The sequence below is a fragment of the Rhinopithecus roxellana genome, chromosome 4, assembly GCF_007565055.1.
Source record: "Rhinopithecus roxellana isolate Shanxi Qingling chromosome 4, ASM756505v1, whole genome shotgun sequence".
Taxonomy (NCBI): Eukaryota; Metazoa; Chordata; class Mammalia; order Primates; family Cercopithecidae; genus Rhinopithecus; species Rhinopithecus roxellana.
Window position 1 is genome coordinate 6,556,290 of NC_044552.1, and position 22,442 is coordinate 6,578,731.

General features: G+C 45.2%; 1 protein-coding gene across 6 annotated transcripts in view; it reads right to left on the reverse strand.

The window, feature by feature from the left end:
• The window catches only part of PHACTR1 (phosphatase and actin regulator 1), a 336,171-nt gene that overhangs the window by 17,544 nt on the left and 296,185 nt on the right, over positions 1–22,442 (reverse strand). The gene's annotated exons all lie outside the window — the stretch shown is intronic.

Consider the following 22,442-nt stretch of genomic DNA (forward strand, 5'->3'; position numbering starts at 1 on the left):
CTTGCCTCTCCCTCCCTTGAGGCTAAAGCCTGTCTTATGCCTCTTCTGTACAGACCCAGTTAGAACATAAAGAGGCCTGTGGCCCCGGGGACATGTGAGAGAGTGTGTCTGTCTGCAGAGAACAATGGCTGCTCTTCTTTTGGTCCTGCTCCTCTTATTCTGAAGCCTTAGAAGACATGAGTGGCAAAGACACAGAAATGACACTCCTGTGGCCAGGCATGAAATTTAGCTACCGTAAGTGAAACATCATAGCCAGGGCATGAGCCTGCAATGATGCAATGCGTGGAGGCAGGGACAGGCAGTGGATGGCACGTAGTGACAGAAGTAGCCAGGGAACGGGCATGGCATCCGAGGGGGGAATGCCTGCATTAGGTGCCAGGAATGACTGACACGGACTCAGGAGCCTGAGCAGGAACAGAGACATCTGTACCTTTGAAGTTTTGGTAATTATTTAACAACCCTGCAATTATCCAGCATTCCGCTTCACCCACTGGGATGAGCTGTGTGAGAGACTGAATCATTGTAGAGGAAATTTTAGGCTTCTCAGACTCCTCTACTGGGATCTAAGGGATAGAGAGGATGCTCTCCTAGTGACGGAAGTTGCAGTTCCTCCCTGGGTATTAGAAACTGGTGTCCATAGTTGGCAAGATGTTCACATCTTAAAATCTGAAGAGAGATCCTAGAGTGAAAATATAAGTCAATGAAGTCTCCAAACAGAACTACAGTTGGTCCTCTGTATCCATGAATTCCACATTCTTCGGTTCTACCAACTGCAGATGGAAGATATTTAAAAAATACAAACAAAAACAATAGTCTAATAATTACTGATATAGCATTTATCTTGTATTAGATATAAGTAATTTAGAGATGATTTAAAGGATATGGGAGGATATGCGTAGTTTTTTTTGCAAATACTAAGCCATTTCATACAAGGGGCTTAAGCATCCTTGGATTTTGGTATCCAAGGGAGTCCTGGACTCAATATCCCAGAAAGGACTATATTTTTAATTCAAAGCTTGTTGTCATTTGTATTTTTCTTTATTGCATTGGGCCAGAATCAGTTGCTTCTGTGACATTCCCGTGTCACCACCACACATCCTATATAGGGAATGGGCTTCAGTGTCTCATCTAGTTTGGATATTTGTCTCATGTTGAATGGTAATCCCCATTGCTCAGGGTGAGGCCTGGTGTAAGGTGCTTGGATGGGGAGCCCTCATGGCTTGGTTCTGTCTTCTTGACAGTGAGTTCTTGCAATATCTGGTCATTTAAAACTTTGTGGCGAAACCCTGTCTCTACTAAAAACACAAAAATTAGCTGGGCATGGTGGTACATGCCTGTAATCCCAGCTACTTGGGAGGCTGAGGCAGGAGAAGCACTGGAACCTGGGAGGTGGAGGTTGCAGTGAGTCGACATCGTGCCACTGCACTCCAGCCTGGTCGACAAAGTGAGACTCTGTCTCAAAAACAAAAAAAGCGTGTGGCAACTCCCTGCCCACTCTCTCTCTTGCTCCTGCTTTTGCCATGTGATATGCCTTCCTCTCCTTCACCTTCCTCCATGATTGGAAGCTTCCTAAGGCTTCCCTAGAAGTCAAGCAAATGCCAGGGCCATGCTGCCTGGATAGCCTGCAGAACCATGAGCCAATTAAACCTCTTTTCTTTATAAATTACCCAGTCTGAAGTATTCCTTTACAGTAATGCAAGACTGGCCTAATAGAATGTCAGAGAAAGGATTTTTGGTCATATACCTGCCTGTAAAACCTACAGTACCCTGAAACTGTTGGAAATTGCATTCCAAAGTGTTTTTAAGAGTATAAGAACATTTTCATATTTATTATTACTTTTCAAAATATCCCCATGGCATAATATAAAACATTTGTTTTTGACCCAGTTCCTATCACAGAGCACCTAAAACCCTTGGAATTTCCCGAGTGTCAGGAGTGTATTTTGTTACTTGGAATGAGTCCCTTTGGAGCACACCAGAGTTTGTGCCAATTAGGTGACTTAGGATGGGGCTGGCTACCAGAAAGACCACATGGTTAGAGGCATGGAGCTTTCAGCTGGGAAGCGGGAGGGTGGGGGGCTGGAGGTGAAGTTCTATGGAAATTCTTGAACCACAAGATTAGATGAGCTTCCTGGTGGCTGACCACAGGGCTGGGGGCCACTGCTGGGAGGGTGGCACCTGGACAGTGCACAGAAGCTCTGCCTCTGTCCCCCAGTACCTTGCCCCATCCATCTTTTCATCTGGCTGTTCATCTGTAACCTCTGTAAGAAACTGCTAAAGTAAGTGTTTCCCTGAGTTCTGTGAGTCATCTTAGCAAATTATTTGAACACAAAGAGGGAGTTGTGAGAACCCCAATTTACAGCTAGTGGGTCGTAAGTATTGGTGACAACCTGCGACTTGGTATTGGCATCTGAAGTGGGGGGCAGTTCTGTGGGACTGAGTCCTTAACCTGTGTGATCTGATGCTATCCCAGTAGAAAGGGTCAGAATCAAATGGAATTACAGGATGCCCAGTTCGTGTCTGCTGGAGAATTGCTTGGTGTATGGGGAACTGTGTCACACAGAAGTGTGTGGGGTCACGCAAGTGTGCTAAGTGTGAGAGTAGAGTGAAAAAAGTTGGTTTTTTTCTTTTTTTGAGATGGAGTTTAGCTTTTGTTGCCCAGGCTGGAGTGCAGTGGTGTGATCTCAGCTCACTGCAACCTCTGCCTCCCGGGTTCAAGCAATTCTCCTGCCTCGGCCTCCTGAGTAGCTGGGATTACAGGTGCGCGCCACCATGCCCCATGCTAATTTTTTGTATTTTTAGTACAGACGGGGTTTCACCATGTTGGCCAGGCTGGTCTTGAACTCCTGACCTCAGGTGATCCACCTGTTTCAGCCTTCCAAAGTGTTGGGATTACAGACGTGAGCCGCTGCACCCAAAGTTTGTTTTTTTTTGCAATCCCATTAAGACATTTTTCATCCCCATTGACAAGGGCCAGCTGTGTATCTGGAAATTCACAATATTAGAGGGTCTAAATTTGGACGCAGTATCTTTTGAGTCCTTTCTAAAATAGCATTCTCACGCTGCAGGAGGAAAGTGGTGATTATACAACTGAGTGAGCTGGTGTCAGAGGTCTGGAATGCAGCTTACCGACTCCACGTTGAAAGATCTTAACAGCTCTTTCTCACCTGCCAGTTTATTTTCCCTAAAAATACTTGCTGCTTTTATAAGGGATGGGCAGCCACTTTTATGGAATGGTTTGGTAATACCCAGGCTTTAAGTCGAGCTAAGTTTTGGGGGCAGTATGTTTTGAGAAAGCCTTGTAAATGCGGGTGGCGCCTACATCTTGGAGGTCAGGCCAGTGTTTCAGAGTCTTATGCAAAGTGTCTGCAGACTACGTTGTTTCCTCATCAGCTTTGACGGTGCCATCGCATTGATCTCATCACAGAACATGACAACTGGCTCTGTAGTGGCCCCCCCTTTTTTTTTTAATGGGTGGTCATATTTGGAGGGGGTAAAACTGAGTGACTAGACTCTGATCCGAGAAAATTCTGTTATTAACTAGGCTGCTTTATAGTCAAATACCCATAATTTCAAATGAGGTCCTCTGTTTATGTTTTATTTCTCTGGAAAGCGACTGAGAACATCAAGACTAATCATCGCTATAAAATGCAGCTGAGCGCGCCAGAAGGGCCTGTGCTATAGTTAGTTTGACCTTGAAAATGAGATTTGGGAAGAAAATGATATGGTGGCATTGTAATGACAAAGCACTAAGTAGCTCAGGAGCTAGAAGGTTTGGGTTCTAGTCCTGGCTCTGCTCTGAACCTATTTACCTCGGACAAGGTATCAGATTCTACTAGGCCTATGTTCTTTTCTCTGCAAATAATAAATACTAATGTAATAAGCTAAGGCTGATTTAATGCCTATAATGTAAGGGTGTGCTTCCAAGCACTGTACATATGTTAATTCATTTAATCTTTATCTCAAGATTTTTAACTGAATTCCAGTTGCAAAGTCTCCTTTGCCCTGGAAGGTTACATATTCATAGATTTGGGGATGAGGATGTGGACATCTTGTGGAAGGGTGGTCAATATTTTGTCTGCCATAACCACGGTACTTTAAGTCTGAGGTTGCAAACTGATGTCTGGTGCACTGGATTTGACTCTATCAGTTCTCTTTGGCATGCTCAGAGGTTACACTTTTTTCTCTTTTTTTGAGGCGGAGTCTTGCCCTGTTGCCCACGCTGGAGTGCAGTGGTGCAATCTCAGTTCACTGCAACCTCCACCTCTTGGGTTCAAGCGATTCTCCTGCCTCAGCCTCCTGAGTAGCTGGGATTACAGGTGCGTGCCACCATGCCCAGCTAATTTTTGTATTTTTAGTAGACATGGGGTTTTGCCATGTTGGCCAGGCTGGTCTCAAACTCCTGACCTCAGGTGATCCACCCACCTTGGCCTCCCAAAGTGCTGGGATTACAGGCATAAGCCACTGAGCCCAGCTGGTTTCACTTTTTTTTGAGCCTGAATGCCTTTAGAAAGAGTGTGTGTGATCTAATTAGCCCACTCCCCAGGCCTCACTTAGATAGTACAGGTGAGCATGCTCACATCTGTCCTGCTTTTTTTTTTTTTTTTTTTTCAGATCATTCCTGGACCCCCGAGGGCCTCTGAGTTTGAGATGCTGGATGAGATCATCAAATGATAAGAATTCCAATTTTTGTTTTCCTAAGTCTTTCATCCGCCAATCTACCCAACATGAACCAGGGGCCACCTGGAGGCCAGGCACATTCTTAAGGTGCTGACAGCCCGGAGGTGCACATCGGTGATTACAATGTGCAAGGTAAAACTGGATCAACAGTTTCCAAGGACTGGCGTGTAATAAAATATCCTCAAAACAATAAGCAAGTTGGGCATGACTTAGACTTTCACTGCCCATGTGGAAGGCACTGTTCATTCTTGCAGCAATCTCAGTTTGCCATCAAGAGCTGAGTCAGACAAAAACCATTCAGCAGCCACACGGAAGCGGGGCTGGCTGGGCACAAGGCAAAACTGTGAAGGAGATAAAGTGTCTGTGGTTCTGCCTTGACTCTACTCCCTGGAGTCCTCCCCCCTCGAGTTCCTAGAATTATGTCATCACTCTTGCTCTATCTCATTCCTGTCAAGACTTGTTTTAGAAATGGGTGCCAGAGACTCAGCTACATTCAAATGTAAACCCATTCATTCATTTAGCAAGTCACTTATTAGTGCCAGTGCTGTGTCAGGTTCTATATTAGGTACCAGGGTACAGTGATGAGCAAAACCAGTCCCTGACCTGGAACAGAGAAGACTGGAAGAGGATGGGGGGTAGCCATTAATCAAATAGTCACAGAAATGAGTGTAAAATGTAGCTAGAGTAAGGGCTTCCATGGTGAGGTACTTGGTGCAGGGATCTCTGGATCTGACCAAATCAGGAGGTCAGGAAAGGCTTCCAGGAGGAAGCGACACTGTGCCCAGAGCTCAGGGATGGAAGAAGGACGCTCTCTCTGGGCAGAGAGGAAGGAGAGAAGGTTGGTGGGAAGGAGGGCAGGGGCCAGATGCTGTGGGTGTGATTTGGATCTGTGTCCCCGCCCAAATCACATGTTGAATTGTAATCCCCAGTGTTGGAGGTGGAGCCTGGTGGGAGGTGATTGGATCATGGGGGGTAGTTTTTCATGAACAGTTTAGCACCAACCCCTTGGTGCTGTTCTGGTGAGAGTGAGTGCATTCTCGCGAGATCTGGTTGTTTAAAAGTGTGTAGACCTTCCCCCTTGCTTCTGCTCCTCCAATGTAAGACACCTTGCTTTCCCTTTGTTTTCCACCATGATTGGAAGCTTCCTGAGGCCTCACCAGAAGCAGATGCCAGCATCATGCTTCCTGTACAGCCTGCAGAACTGTGAGCCAATTAAACCTCTTTTCTTTATAAACTACCCAGTCTCAGGTATTTCTTCATAGCAGTGTGGGAATAGCCTAATACAGCTGCTTCCAGGACTTCGATCTTCTTTTTCTAGGAGCAATGTGAAACCGCTGAAAAGTTTTAAGTTTTAGGGTGTGGGAGGGGAGGAGTAATGAAATGATCAGACTTACAGTGGAAAAACATCACGCTGGTTGTTATACAGAGAAGAGACTGGAGGAAGCAAGAGGCAACCTGAGAAGAGGCTTCGGGAGGCTTGGCACACCTGGTAAGAGATGGTGGAGGCTTGGGCAAGGCCGTGGCGGTGATGTGCAAGCTCTTATGAAGTCATGTAGCCACAGCATACATGAATGGACAGGAAGAAGCAGGTGTACAGGATATCTCCTTAGGTTTTCTAACTATTGCAACTAGATGGATGGGAATGCTGTTCACTGAGGCAGGGGCACTGCAAGAGAACCAGGGCATTTGTGAAGGAAGAGTAGAAGAAAATAATGAATTTGAGTTTGGATCTGTTATATCAGAATGCTCCTGAGACATGTGAATGAAGCTGTCATGTAGGCAGCGGGATACGTTTAGCTCAGTAGAGAGGAGAGGACTAGGCCAGTGATAGAAATCTGAGACTAGTCTGTAATATAGACAATATTTGAAGCCATGAGTATGGACAGAGTAGAGAGTGGGAAGAGGAGAGGGCTTGGGATGGAACCTTGCAGAATTCTAGTATTTAATGCATGGACTAAGGAGGATGAACCTGCCATGGACTCTGGGGAGGGGCAGTTCTTGGAGATAGCATAAAGACTAAAATGTCATATCATGGAAGCAACGTAATGGGAAAGAAAATAAAGTAACTAATGCTAAGGCTTTCTGAAGTGGAGTCGAAGAGGATCACACTCACACCTGCTGAAGGTCAAACCAGGGGATGTTCCACTAGACTCGGTGAAACAACTGAAGTCAGCATCTGCTGGCCTTCAACACCTCAGCTGAGTGTACCCTCATTAACTAACCAATCACAACGGCTTTGTGATTTAGGATTTCTGCCTGGCCAATGAACTACTTCTGAAGATAACTTTTTGTGACAATCCTCTATTTTAAAAATTCTCTCCTGCAGCCAGCTTTGTGGGGCACTCTTCAGGGCTGCCCTGATCCGGTGGACCCCAACTGCCATTCTTTGTCTCCCAAATAAGTGCTATTTGCTTTGACCTGTGTGTCAGTCTTTTCGTTAACAGTAAGACAATAGGTGTGGCCCACAAAGAGTGCTGAGAGCTGCTGTAAGGTTAGATGAGGCCTGAAGAAAAATGCCCACTGGGTTTAGCACCATGGAGGCTGTTACTGGAGCCCCTTCAGTGGGGTGGCAGGAAGAGAAACAAGATTGGAGAGGGCTGAGGACAGGGGTGGGAAAATGGATGCACCGAAGGTGAAGGACTTGGCCACGAAGCCTGGCTTTGAAGGGGGTGAGAGAAGTAGAAGTGAAGGAGGCTGTGGTGGAATTTTATTTTATTTATTTTATTGTTTATTTTTTTCAGAGATGGGGCCTCACGTGGCCACCCAAGCTGGAGTGCAGTGGCACCACCTTGGTTCACTGCAGCCTCAACCTCCCGGGCTCAAGTGATCCTCCCACCTCAGCCTCCTGAGCAGCTGGGACTATAGGCATGCATCACCATGCCTAGCTAATTTTTAATTTTTGGTAGAGATGGGGTCTTTCTGTGTTGCCCAGGCCAGTCTCAAACTCCTGGCTTCAAGCTGTCCTCCTGCCTTGGCCTCCCAAAGTGCTGGGATTACTGCTATAAGCTACCACACCTGGCCAAATTGTATTGTATTTTTTTCTCAGACGAGGGTTCACTCTGTGGCCCAGGCTGGAGTGCAGTGGCACCATCTCGGCTCACTGTAACCTCCACCTCCCAGGTTCAAGTGATTCTCCTGCCTCAGCCTCCTGAGTAGCTGGGACTACAGGGACGTGCCACCACACCAGCTAATTTTTGTATTTTTAGTAGAGATGGGGGTTTCGCCATGTTGGCCAGGCTGGTCTCGAACTCCTGACCTCAGGTGATCCACCCAACCTCAGCCTCCCAAAGTGCTGGGATTACAGGCATGAGCCACCGCACTCGGCCCAAATTTTATTTTTTAATGGAAGAAAATGGGGCATGTTTAATGGAAAGAATCCAGATTAGATGGCGGGGGGTGGAGGGAGAAGCTGAATATATAAAAAGGAAGAGGCCCAACTGATAGTGCATGAGTCCTGAGAACGTAGGAGGGCTTGGGATCCAAGGGATGGGGTGGCATTATTTTTGAGTAGAAGAGGAACAGCTCTTTACTGGGACAGTGGGCAAGTAGGACAGAGTGGGTTGCATGTAGATTTGCAATGTTCAGTATTGGAATTACAGAGGAGTTCCCAGTTGATAGCTTTTGTTTATTCATTCAAATTGAGCTACACTGAAGATGACTTATTTTAGTTTAAAATTTTACCTTTCATTGGGAGATTTGTCTTTGAACAGAGACAAATTTACAAACCCAAGGCATAAAGCTCCAGCTTTGGAATTCTAGTCATCAAAGTTTTCAGGGGACACCCAGGGCATCTTGCCATCTTCACCAAGCAAAGCAGCCATCTGCTTGGCTCATTTTATGATCGATGTACCTGGTGCATCTATTAAGTATTGGTTAACACAGAAAACCGAGCAGCAGAGCACAATGACGTGGTCACCTGTATGAATCATCCCAAGGAGCTGATAACTCCAAGAATCAAAGTCAAGACGCCTTCTGAATTTACTGTATCTCCTTTGTTCCTATCTTGCCAGTAGATTTCACTAGTTGTATCTGATTAAAACTAATATTAAATTAAAAACAATTCCTGACTATATATCTAAACATGATCACTTTGCTAGATGTCAAAGGCAATGATTTTTGGAGATAAATTTTTATATAAAATGAATCATCCAGAACTAAATGTTTAGTGTACTTTCAAGTGATCTTAAGTAGCTTTGCTACTACTATATATGTGACCCTGGTTTATAAAATATGTCTGAGCGGCAAAATGGTTTCCATGCCTCAAATGGTTTTTTCTTTACCATGGACTATGGCTAAATGATTCTCCATGTACAGTGAACTGAAAAATCTCTGGGGTCCTGTTTAAATGCCACGTGCCATCAATGGCCATATGTGAGCCTTCTATTTTCTTTAAAAATTTAAGAATGGATCTTGCCTTTTTTTTCAGTCTGAACAATGCTGTCTCTACTGCTAAGCATAAGAAATAATCGCCGGGCGCGGTGGCTCACGCCTGTAATCCCAGCACTGTGGGAGGCTGAGACGGGCGGATCACGAGGTCAGGAGATCGAGCCCATCCTGGCTAACACGGTGAAACCCCGTCTCTACTAAAAATACAAAAACTAGCCGGGCGAGGTGGCGGGCGCCTGTAGTCCCAGCTACTCGGGAGGCTGAGGCAGGAGAATGGCGTAAACCCGGGAGGCGCAGCTTGCAGTGAGCTGAGATCCGGCCACTGCACTCCAGCCTGGGTGACAGAGCAAGACTCTGTCTCAAAAAAAAAAAAAAAAAAAAGAAATAATCAAATAAATTGAAGTTTTCTTTTTTGCATAGAAAGACTGAAAAAAAGAAAAAAAACAATAAAAGCCCAAAATGAAGGACACTTCAGTTTTGACCTTGGAAAAAGAAGACTGGTAGAGAATGTCGTGGCAAAATGCTTTAAATGTATGCAGAGCAGGTAGCATTGTCTTTGCATATTACAGTATCTCCGTGGAGAAGTGACAAAACCCTTGTAGGTTTTGTTGGTTTGGCTTGTTGAGGCCAACAGAGATTAGTTCTGCTGCACAGAGCTAATGGGCTTTCTGCCAGTTCCAGAACACCAAGGTCACAGCTTTCATTAGCATTTACAACTGCTTATTGTTTTGAGGGCCTTGATTTTAAAGTCTGGATCTCTGAAACTGGATCTGCATTTCAGGACAAAGGAAAAACAGAATTAACTTGAGTTTTCTGCAACTCAGCACGAGAGGAAGGTAACTGCATTTTCAGACAGATGGAAAGAGGAAATGCAAAAGTCCTCATGGAGAATGACAGAAAATAAGGTCCTCTCTCTAAAAGTAGGAGGAGATGGGGTTTTCTAACAGGTATCCTAGATGGAAGACTGAACAAACATAGATGGACTTGGTGGGATCAGGGGAAACGGAGAAGCGCTGAATTCTATCCCCTCTATATCCTTTGGAAACTTCCTCCTGAGAACCTGTGAGTTCCATGAGGATTGGGGCATTTCTGTCCAGCCTTGGTTATTACTACATCCCCAGCTCCTAAGAGAGCATAGAGAGCATAATAGATGCTCATTTAGTAGCTATTTAACCCAGATCCCACCAGTTCAGATGCCACACATGCTCCTTGGATGATCTCATCAATACTTATGACTTCCAAAGCATCAATATGCTGATGATTCCAAAATCTAAACCTCCAGTCATGTTTTTGAGTTCCTGGCCACCTTTCTAACTGCTATCTTGTACTCCTATGGGCCATCAGACTTAAAGGGTCCCAAATGAATTAATTCATCTTCTTCCCCCATACGTCTTCCTCTCCAAGTAGTCTTACATGGAGTCCCAGTGAGATGTCCAGGCCATGAAACTGGGAATCATCCTCTCTGAACTTCACTCTTAATGGCCAATCAACTACCAAGAGTCCTGTATCCAAACCATCTCCGATTCCATCCACCACCACCTTGGGAAAGCAGCCCATCAGCATCTCTCCCAGTTGCTGCCAGCCTATCCCACTCTGGTCTTCCTCCAGCCCACACAGAATGATCGTTCTAAGGGACTGATCTGATCATACCACTCTGTGCTTGAAAAGTAAGCATGCCTTTACAGTGCTCCCCGGAAAGAGTCAAAACACTCAATGTTCTGAAAGATTCTTCATGATCTGGCTACCTGTCAAGAATCTGCCCATCCTGTCCTTCACCCAGAACCATCTCTTCTTGGTTCCTTCCAGATTTGCATGCCCTTCCTCATAGCCTTACCATTCTTTTCCTTCCTCTCTGTCTGGCTAACCGACAATAATCCCGAACGTTACAGCTTAAAGCTTCAGTATCACTTCCTCTGTCTGCTAATCTCTTGGTTTAGGTGTGCTACAGTGTGCAACAATATTCCTGCATGTTCCATACCCCCGTGCTTGTTATACTTCCATTTATTGCCTGTCCTGTTCACCAGACAATGAGGCTTACACTCCGTGAGGCCACGGTCACCTCTGTCTCACTCACTACCAGGGATGGCTTCCTGTGCATAGGATCTGAGCGGATGCACAGAACACCCTCCCACTCCACCCCTGCACAGAAGGGCTTCGTGCTTGGGGTTTAATGCTCTGTTGCCATTTCAAACTTTTCAATATTTTTTGAACAAGGAACCTCTCACTTGTTCACCATGACGTCTGCAGAGCTTGGCACAGAGTCTGGTAACTGGAGATGCTTGATGTTTGTGAAATAATTAAATGGATGCTACTCCGTGACTTTCCCTTACCTTTAACCTTTACCTCTTTCTTGCTTCTTTCCTTAGGGCAAACAAATGTATTCTCCATTAGAAATAAAACTCATTAAAACAACAGCAAATGAACAAAGCTGTCCTCTGACGCCAGCCTCCTCCTCCAGCTCACCCTTCTCACTTGTCTGCTCTTGGCTGCCAGACCTCTCGAAAGGGTGGTCCAGGTTTGAGGCCTCAGTAACCCTCCAGTCTGGCTTCTGTTCACACAGCTCTACTGTGCTGGTCCTCAGCACGGGTGATTTTGCCTCCAAGGATCCATTTGGTAATGTCTGAAGTTATTTTTGGTTGTTGCGATTGAGAGGGTGCTATTGGCATCCAGTAGATAGAGGCCAGGGTGCTGCTAAACATCTTCCAATGCATGGGACAGCCCCCACCGCAAAGATCATTCAGTCCAAAGCATCTACGGTGCTTAGGTTGAGAAGCCCTGCTCTACTGAATCAGTTCTTGATAGGGTCATCGATGATTTAATTGTCTAATCCAGTGGCCTTTTAGAGCCCTTATTTTACTAAACCTTTCTCTAGTATATGATACCTTTGACTAATAGTCTCCTATTTTCCTCTTCGTATTTCCCAGTTCCGGCTACTTAGCAGATCTCAAGTGTGATAAAAAGACCAGGGGTGCCCTATCCTTCAGAGTGGCTTTGGGCAGTATGACGCATGCCCGTCACCAGCTTGGGTCAGCCTGCTGTTTAACAAGTGTGAGATCTTGAATGAGATGGCATTCCTCTCTAAGCCTCAGCTTTTTCATCTTTGTGTGATGGAACAAACAGAATGCTTTAACTGCCAGTCCTGGTCAAACTTCCTAGTATTTTAGTGCTAAGAAGGGGCAGAGGAGAAGTTGGGAGGCGGGGAGGACATAGCTTGGTTGTTTTACTCCTCTGCTAACAGCCTTCCACCGCCTGACATTGCACTAAGAATAATGCTTGAATTCACTCCACACCACACCCTGGCCACAATGCCTCATTTACCTTCACTCTCTTATGCACAGTAGGACAGCCCAGTAGCACATTCACTGTTTAAGGAAGCTGAGATGCCTCCTCTGATTCTATCAGGCAGAGGTAGTGGTTCTGTCTATGGAGTTCCCCATCTTGACGATGGCCTTATCCATTACATTGATGATACCTGCGTACATGAAGATCTTCTCAGTTGAACTATGAATGCTCCAAAATCACAAATTAAATCTTATTTATCTCTGTGTTCTTAGTACTTAGTACAGCGGCTGGCACATAATAGGGGCTCATTTGATTTTTTATGTTAAACAAATTAATAATCTCTCACGCCTGGAGTCGTGCCCATGGGATGAATGAGAATGCTGGGCTTATGGGAAGGCATTCCTGCCACAGAAGAGGGGCTGCTGGGAGGGCTGAACAGCAGTTTTGCTTTTATTCCTCAGTACTATGCCCTTTTCTCTCTGCAAACTGAGCAGAACAACTCTTAATACTATTGATCCGCACGCACAGCTCTTCCCAGGCGTTTCCGTCAATAATTTTCAAATTTCTCTCTGTCATTGCCCTCAAGCTAGGAACAGTTAGCCTGGCTAAAGGAGAGAGCACAGAGAGGGGAAGATGGACTGGGGCCCTGAGGCCCGCATCCTGGCCTGCCTGCACCACTCAACAGAAGGTCCCTTGAGCGCAAGTCAGCCCCTTACCCCTCCACACCCAATTTCACTAATGACAAATGGTCATAATGACATCTCACCCGCCTGCTGTGTAGGACTGTCAGGAAGATCAAAGGAGAATTAGATGTGAAAGTCCCTTTTAAAAATAAGTACAAAGCATGAAATACTATTTTTGGTAACTTGAAAAAAATCCCTTACCTGAAATAGGTAAACAGGTTACGCTTGAAAGAATATTTTTGGCTTTATTCTCTGGAGGCTATGGCCCCAGTGCAATGGCCTGTGGCTAAGATATGACACTGTGAGATAATAACCCAAAAAAGCATCATAATATTGCTGGTCATGTTGAGTGAAAATCACTTTTGGAGTAACGATGGGACTGTGTGTATTGCTAGGCATCAAATCCATTACAAAACAAGACAGTAAGACAGTTGAGAGCCTGCACAGTGAACACTTTCAGTATTATTAGGATTATTGGACATAAACCCCATGTCAGGATGATTCCACTTTGAAAGAGTATCTGAGTTGTTATAACAGAAATTAAGATAGTTAATTATAACAGAAATTAAGATAGTCATTTCAACAAGGCTATTTTTACAAGAAGAGTCAATCAAAATGAGTGCCAAAACAATGTGATGCCAAAAAGCTAAGAAATACGGAATAAAAGACAAGTGTCCAATGCTCCACCACTTTGAAGCGACTGAGGAGATTTGGTCACCTTTAGCTTAACTCATCCAACCATCCTTGCATGTATTATATGCCAGAAATTGGGCTAGACCTTCAGTGAGAGCTATATATAAAAACAACATCAGCAAGAATGGCCATGCACAGATGGTTTAAAAAGCTCTGCCATCAAATACATACCATGTTTTATCTTTTGCTATTAGCTTCTCCTCACACCTTAAAAACTAAAATTTAGCCTTTACTTTTCCCTGCTCCTTTCCAATAAAGAGCTCTACTAGGTACCTTTGGCAAAAAACTAACCTTTCTAGGAGCACAAAGTATTTTTTAAATAACCCTCTGTCAGAGTCTTCGACAAGCTTAACATGATCTGATCAAGGGAAAAGACTGAGATTGAGGCAAAACTGGTGCAGGGACACCACTGCTAATCATCACACTTCACTAGACTAGTGGGAACAACAACCACACTGAACTTATAACTTCGAGCCCATCGCTGGTCCTCTTCCTACGGCCTTTTGTCTCTTTCCCTGATCTCTGCTGTTTCCCATGGTCTCTGTGTCAGTGGTTCTCAATCCCATAGCACCTTAGAATAACCTGTGTTACCTTAAACCTGGGCCACATTCTTAATCCATTAAATCAGAATGTATGAAAGTAGAGCTTAAGCACTGTTTTCTTTTTCTTTTCCTTTTTTTTTTTGACGGTGTCTCTCTGTCGCCCATGCTGGAGTGCAGTGGCACGATCTCAGCTCACTACAACCTCCGCCTCCCAGGTTCAAGCAATCCTCCTGCCTCAGCCCCCCTAGAAGCTGGAATTATAGGCATGCACCACCATGCCCGCTAATTTTTGTATTTTTAGTAGAGACAGGGTTTTGCTGTGTTGGCCAGGCTGGTCTTGAACTCCTGACCTCAGGTGATCCATCCGCCTTGGCCTCCCAAAGTGCTAGGATCACAGGCATGAACCACTGTGCCCAGCCTGTTGTATTTCTTTTTTTTTAAGCTTCTCAGGTAATTCAAACCTGCAGTGAGGATTGTGAACAATCCCAAGTCAGTGCTTCTCACAGCGTGGACCCCAGCATCAGCATCACCTGGGTGCTCTTTAACCTGCAAACCACTGGGCTCCAGAGCTATTGAATCAGAAGGTCTGAGAGTGGGGCACGGCCATCTGTGCTGTTTTTACAAGCTCTCTCCAGGAGATGCACGTGCATGCTAAGGTTTGAGAACAACAGCTCTAGATGCTATCATAAAGTGTTGAAGGAGGCTGCTTCAATAGGTGGGTGGACATGTAAGCAGGTGGAAGGTTAGAGAGATGTGAAGATTTGGAGGCAGCCTGCATATCACTCTACTGAGAAGACGGAGGTCACTGAGCAATAAGGAAAGAAACAGCATGCACAAAGTGTCAGCCTCCATCTACGGGGAAGAAGTGAGATTTGTGTTCTCTCCTGTGGAAATAAGAAGATCCCACAGGAGTCAAGAGCTATGATTTAGACCAATGGGTTTAACATTTATTTAGTATTCATTTGATTTCAATTTTACTCAATTCAATATGATTTAAGATATATCTGTTGACCGTTTTCCGGATAAGGTGCTGGATGGGTGGGAATTAGAAAGGTGATTATGATGTGTAATAAAGCTCTATGAAGTTAGGGATTGCTATGGTTTGGATCTGTGTCCCCACACAAATCTCATGTTCCATTGTAATACCCAGTGTTGGAGGTGCAGCCTAGTGGGAGGTGACTGGATCATGGGGGTGGTTTCTTATGAATGGTTTAGGTCCATTCCCTTGGTGCTGTTTTCCTGATAGTGAATGGGTTCTCACGAGATCTGGTTGTTGAAAAGTGTGTGGTGCCTCCTCCTCTTTCTCTTGCTCCTGCTCCTGCCATGTAAGATGCCTCAGTCCCCCTTTGTTTTCTGCCATGATTGGCAGCTTCCTGAGGACTCCGCAGAAGCAGAAGCTGCTATGCTTCCTGTACAGCCTTCAGAACCAGGATCCAATTCAATCTCTTTTTTTTTTTTTTTTTTTTTTGAGACGGAGTCTCGCTCTGTCACCCGGACTGGAGTGCAGTGGCCGGATCTCAGCTCACTGCAAGCTCTGCCTCCCGGGTTTACGCCATTCTCCTGCCTCAGCCTCCCGAGTAGCTGGGACTACAGGTGCCAGCCACCTCGCCCAGCTAGCTTTTTGTATTTTTTAGTAGAGACGGGGTTTCACTGTGTTAGCCAGGATGGTCTCGAACTCCTGACCTCGTGATCCGCCCGTCTCGGCCTCCCAAAGTGCTGGGATTACAGGCTTGAGCCACCGCGCCCGGCCTCAATCTCTTTTCTTTAAAAACTACCCAGTCTCAGGTATTTCTCTGTAGCAGTTCAAGAACTGACTAATACAGAAATTTGAAACTGAGGAGTGGGGTATTGCTATAAAGATACCTGGATATGTGGAACTGACTCTGGAACTGGGTAATGGACAGAGATTAGAAGAGTGTGTAGGGCTCAGAAGAAGAGAGGAAGATGAAGGAATATTTGGAACTGCCTAGAGACTGGTTGCATGGCTGTGACCAAAATGCTCATAGTGATATGGACAGTGAAGGCCAGGATGATGAAATCTCAAATGGAAATGAGGAACTTATTGGGAACTGGGGCAAAGGTCACTTTTATTATGCTTTAGGAAAAACTTGGCAGCACTGTGCCCCTGCCCTAGGGATCTGTGGAACTTTGAACTTGAGAATGATGATTTAGAGTATCTGGCAGAAGAAATTTCTAAGCAGCCAAATTCGAAATGTAGCCTGGCTGTTTCTAACAATATATGTTCACCTGCATGAGTAAAAAAATGACCTAAAACTGGAACTTATATTTAAAAGGGAAACAGGGTAAAAGTGGAAACTTTGCAGCCTGGTCATGTGGTAGAAAAGAAAAGCCCATTTTCAGGGGAGGAATTCAAGTAGGCTGCAGAAATTTGCGTAAGTAAAAAGGAGCCAAGTGCTAATAGCCAAGACAATGGGGAAAAGACCTGGAAGGCAATTCAGAGACCTTCACAGTAGCTCCTCCCATCACAGGCCCAGAGGCCTAGGAAGGAAGAATGGTTTCATGGTCCAGGCCTAGGGCCCTGCTGCTCTGTGCAGCCTTGGGACACTGCTTTCTGCATCTCAGTCACTCTAGCTCTAGCCATGGCTCAAAGGGGCCCAGGTACAGCTCAGGCTGCTGCTTCAGAGGGTGCAAACTGTATGCCTTGGTGGCTTCCATGTGGTGGTAAGCCTGTGGGTGTGCAGAGTATAAGAGTTGAGGCCTAGACTTTAGAGGATGTATGGAAAAGCCTGGGTGTCCAGGCAAAAGCCTGCTGCAGGGGCAGAGCCCTCATGGAGAACCTCTACTAGGGAGCGCAGAGGGAAAATGTGGGGTTGGAGCCCCCACACAGAGTCCCCACTGGGGCACCGCCTTGTGGAGCTGTGAGAAGAGGGTCACTGTCCTCTAGGCCCCAGAAGATCCATTGGCAGCTTGCACCCTGTGCCTAGAAAAGCCGCAGGCACTCAACATCAGTCCATGAGGGCAGCTGTGGAGGCTAAACCCTGAAAAGCCACAGAGGCAGCATTGGCCAAGGCTTTGGGAGCCCACCATCCACACCAGTATGGTTGGGATGTGGGACATAGAGTCAAAAGAGATTTTGGAGCATTAAGATTTAATGACTGCCCTGCTGGGTTTAGGACTTACACGGGGCCTGTAGCCCCTTTCTTTTGGCTGATGTCTCCCTTTTGGAGTGGAAGTATTTACCCAATGCCTATACTCCCATTGCATTTGGGAAATAACAAACTTGTTTTTGATTTTACAGGTTCATAGGCAGAAGGGACGCCTTGTCTCAGATGAGACTTTTGAGTTAATGTTGGAATGAGTGAAGACTGGGGATTGGTGGGAAGGAATGATTTTATTTTGTAATATAAGAAGGACATGAGATTTGGGAGATACCGGGGCAGAATGATATGGTTTGGATCTGTGTCCCTACCCAAATCTCATGTTCAATTGTAATACCCAGTGTTAGAGGTGGGACCTGGTGGGAGGTGACTGAATGATGGAGGCAGATTCTTATGAATGGGTTAGCACCATCCCCTTGGTGCTGTTCTCCTGATAGTGAATGAGTTCTCATGAGATCTGGTTGTTTAAAAGTGTGTGGCATCTTCCCCTCACTGCCTCTTGCTCCTGTTCCTGGCATGTATGACACCTTGCACCCACTTTGTTTTCTGCCATGATTGGAAACTTCCTGAGGCCTCCCCAGAAGCAGAAGCTGCTATGCTTCCTGTACAGCCTGAAGAATCAGAAGCCAATTAAACCTCTTTTCTTTATAAATTACCCAGTCTCAGGCATGTCTTTATAGCAGTGCAAGAATGGACTAATACAGAGATGTGTTGGTTTCCTGCCTTGGGCAGCTAAGAGGTGGGTCTTTCTCAGTTCAGAATTTATGTCCTCTCTTAACTTGTTGCATATGAGAATTTCCTGCCTATTTGTAATGTCTTTATATAAAAATAGGTAAGTAATCTATTGCTTTCTTGGCTCCTTAAGGAAGATGCAACTAACAGTAATCTACAGGAGTCACACTGAAAAACAGGTACAGTTCATTTGTCAACTCTGGTTGGTTGGTTAAGACAGCCTGGAGCTCTGTGTTGAGAAGGATTCTGAAGCCTGCCCACACCTTTATAATTAGTTCTGTTGTAAATAAGCCCTCCTCAGGTTATCATAATTAGGAACCATCTGTTTCCTGCTGGAACCTTGACTGATGGGAAGATCATGATAGAGAATATCTTCCTTTTTGATGAAGGTATTCAGATTTGAGACACAAAGTATATCCAAAGAGGAAGGAGACATTTGCTTTGATAGTCATATAACCACATCAATCCTGGCAATCAACAGTGACAGATAATGGCAATCAGATTAGATGATCTTTGCACCATTTCTCTTTAAGGGTAGAGAGTTACACTGGGCCCAATATTCCAACTAAGAGGACTAAGCCAAAAAATATTCAGATGACTTACAAATAACAATTTTCCATGTCACAAAAATACATAACCTGTAATGTTTGCAAAGTATCTCAATTCTGGGATATCCAAATTGTTTTTTTAAAAAAATTTATTTTATTTTATTTATTTTATTTTTGTAATGGAGTCTTGCTCTATTGCCCAGGCTGGAATGCAGTGTTGCAATCTTAACTCACTGCAACCTCCACCTCCCAGGTTCAAGTAATTCTCCTGCCTCAGCCTCCCGAGTATCTGGGACTACAGGCATGCGCCACCATGCCTGGCTAATTTTTGTATTTTTACTAGAGACAGGGTTTCACCATGTTAGCCAGGCTGATCTTGAACTTCTGACCTCAGGCCATCTGCCTGCCTTGGCCTTCCAAAGTGCTGGGATTACAGGCATGAGCCACTGCACCCAGCCACCCCAGTTGGTTTTTAATGTGTGCCCCGAATCAAGTCCTGCCATTATCAAATGGCATTGGGCATTTTCCCCCTTTACTGTCTTAGCCCTTCAGTGAGGTCTCCTGACAATGCCTAATCACTGCCACTGCCCAATGTGGAGACACAGATGTCCACGTCCATGCAGCTGACCTCCTGCAGGAAAGGAGACTGCTGGTGGACCCAGGATACACCCACCGAACGTGCCCACCACTGTGGACATGTTTAGGCTCTGCTGAGTCTACAGCAGGTCTTTTGCTGAGATTCAGATGGTGGTGGGCATCCAGATTTCCTTTCCTTAACTGAAGGCTTACTCTAGGTATCACTGTACTTATTGTCCTTACTTCTCTAAGCAGTGTGCTTCTGATGATTACAGCACTCTGGGCCAAGGACAAAGAGTGATCAGATAAAGAGAGGAAGTTCTGGGGTTTGCTATTGAGAGGGACTGTCATGGGCAATATTGTGGTTAGGTTGATATGCACAGCCCAGACAACAGGAACATGTCATCATTCATTCATTTATTCACAAAGTACTATGGTTCTAGATTTCTCCAATGCCTGTGCTTAGTTGGGCCTCAATAAACAACACATGCGCCCACCAGTCATTTTTCAAAGATAGGCAAGGGATGAAGCGTTAAAAATAGGCAACAAGGTGCCTCCTTCCATGTCTTTCTCTGACTGCAAAACGTGGATTCCTCCTAGGAGTTACAGAACATGTGCAGCTCATGTTTTTTAAATGTCACCCACAAAGGGCCAATCTCTCATCTTGGGGTCATCACACTTCCCAAGGAGAGAGCTGAGGATAGAGGGTGGGGAAGAAGCCAGGAGACGGGTGGCAGGAATCCCGATCCTTTCCTTCCTCATTCAATGGGGCCACAGCTATTTTCCTTCCAACTGTTTCCTAAAGTCTCTTCTGAACTTCTATTTCTGGAAACAACCACAACTCAAGTTCAGATGAGATCTTATGCTATTTAGAAACCTGGAAATGAAAACACAGAAATCCCAAGGAGTCTCAGATGCTCAAGTGGAGGGAGGTTTTGGCTGCATTATTCTGCTAAGTTTTCTATAATTCTCCTTTAATAAAAGTCTCATTTTCCCTACTCCTTCCTGACCCATGGCCCATAAATTTAAACATAAAGCTTCATTTTTAAGCCAATAGCCTCATAGCCCAAAGGAATGGTATGAATATAGATACTCTCATTAATCTCTAAGTGTTTTCCTGCAGCCCAGTACTCTTTCACAAAATACATTTTTCTGCAGATGTGACGCAACAACAGAGACCCCTCTCCTCTCCCCCGAAACTTTTTTTTTTTTTTTTTTTTAATAGCAGCATGGCAGATTTTAGGAATGTCTAACCAGTCTAGATTTGTATTTTTCCATTCTTTGAAAATTGGTTAATTATAATGAGATCAGGATAGATGGAATTTTAATGATGGAAATAATGGAATGAGTTATTTATCCAGGAGAGGATCTATTTATACAGGAAAGGGAAAGAAGAAAAAGAATGGAAAATGGAGAGTAAAATGGAAGTTTCAAATAGACTTTATCCTTTTCTTTTTCTTTTTTAGACTTTTTTATTTTCTTTTCTTCTTCTTTTTTTTTTTTTTTTTTTTTTTGAGACAGGATCTTGCTCTGTTGCTCAGGCTGGAGTGCAGTGGTGCGATCTTGGTTCACTGCAACCTCTGTCTCCCAGGCGCCTGGCTAATTTTTTTTCTAGTTTTTTGTAAAGGCAGGGTTTTGCTATGTTGCTCAGGCTGGTCTAAAACTCCTGGGCTCAGGTGATCTGCCCACCTCAGCCTCACAAAGTGCTGGGATTATGGACATAAGTCACTGCACCTGGCCTTTTTTTTCTTTTTTCTTTTTTTTTTTTTAAGAGGCAGGGTCTTGCTGTGTTGTCCAGGCTGGAGTACAGTGGTTCAATCACAGCTCACTGCAGCCTCAAACTGCTGAGCTCAAGTGATCCTCCCACTTCAGCCTCCCCAGTAGCTGGGACTATAGGTGTGTGCCACCCTGCCCAGCTAATTTTTTAATTTTTGTAGAGATAGGGGGTCTTGCTATGTTGCTTAGGCTGGTCTTGAACTCCTGGCCTCAAGCAATCCTCCTGCCTCAGCCTCCCAATCCCCTTATAATATATATAAATTTAAATGATGTTCCACTAATTCTTTAGCTAATCTACTCAATGGCTTGAGAGAGCCCTTGAGAGTGGAGATAGCTGCTTTCAAATAGGAGACTTAAAAGAGGCTGAATTTAGAGCTCGTATCTGCCATTAGATCTCAGCCTAGTACACATTAGCCCATGTTCTTTTCCCTTCCTTATGGTTTTTTGTTTTATTTTCTCACATTCTGGTCACATCAAATATATTCAACACACACATGCACTGTGCATACATCCCCTCCCCTATACAAGGCCAGACATCAGAGACCCCAGTACCCCCAGCACATGGGCAGGCAGTTTCTTGATGCTGAAATGCCGCAGCTGGAGGCCAGGGAGAACCTGGACAGATCCTACTTGCAGCCCTGCACCCGTGATTGTAATGTCCCTCTCAGGGAGCACCAGCCAAACCAACTCCTGCAGTGAAAATAAACACCCACCTCCATCCCGAGGGGACGACTGATTGTCTAACATTCCCCTCCGTCAGAGGAGCCATCGCCTCCTTCCAGGAGAGTGCCCACCTATGGCTAGCATCCCACCTGATGTGTCTCTAATACAAGAGGTCACTGGGAGGCTGGGTGTGCCTGGCAGGCAGAATCCTGCACACAGCAGACAGGGACACATGGCCACTTGGGGTCCTGAAAGCCGCCCTTCTCAGGTGGCTGCCACTCATGGGAGAGGCACATGGACCACACACAGGGACCATTGTCAGTAGCTCCTTTCACTGATCAGAAGATCGATTGTGTGTGTGTGTGTGTGTGTGTGTGTAAAATGGATGTTTTCTTCATGCAATAAGTGTTGTGTAGAGGATTTGTCAGCCTCTCTTCACCACAATGTTACACACATACCAAGCATATTCTACAGTTTTGCAATTTGCCAGAGCTCTTGCCACATCTCTTCCTATCTGTGTGACACTCCATTTGTGTACCACCTGTCTTGAGGCTAGGCCTATCTTGTGCCCAAGGAGTCATGTTATAGTATCTGGCTCTTATTCGTTGGCGACCCGCCTTCCAGCCCTCACCTTTTCCTGCAGGACTTGGAATCTAGCTCAGCTGCAAAAACAGGACCATACTTCTCATGCCTGCTGATATTTGTTTTCAAGTAAGCCTGCCTGGCGTGGCTGTGGCCTTCCTTTCTTAAGGACAACACACA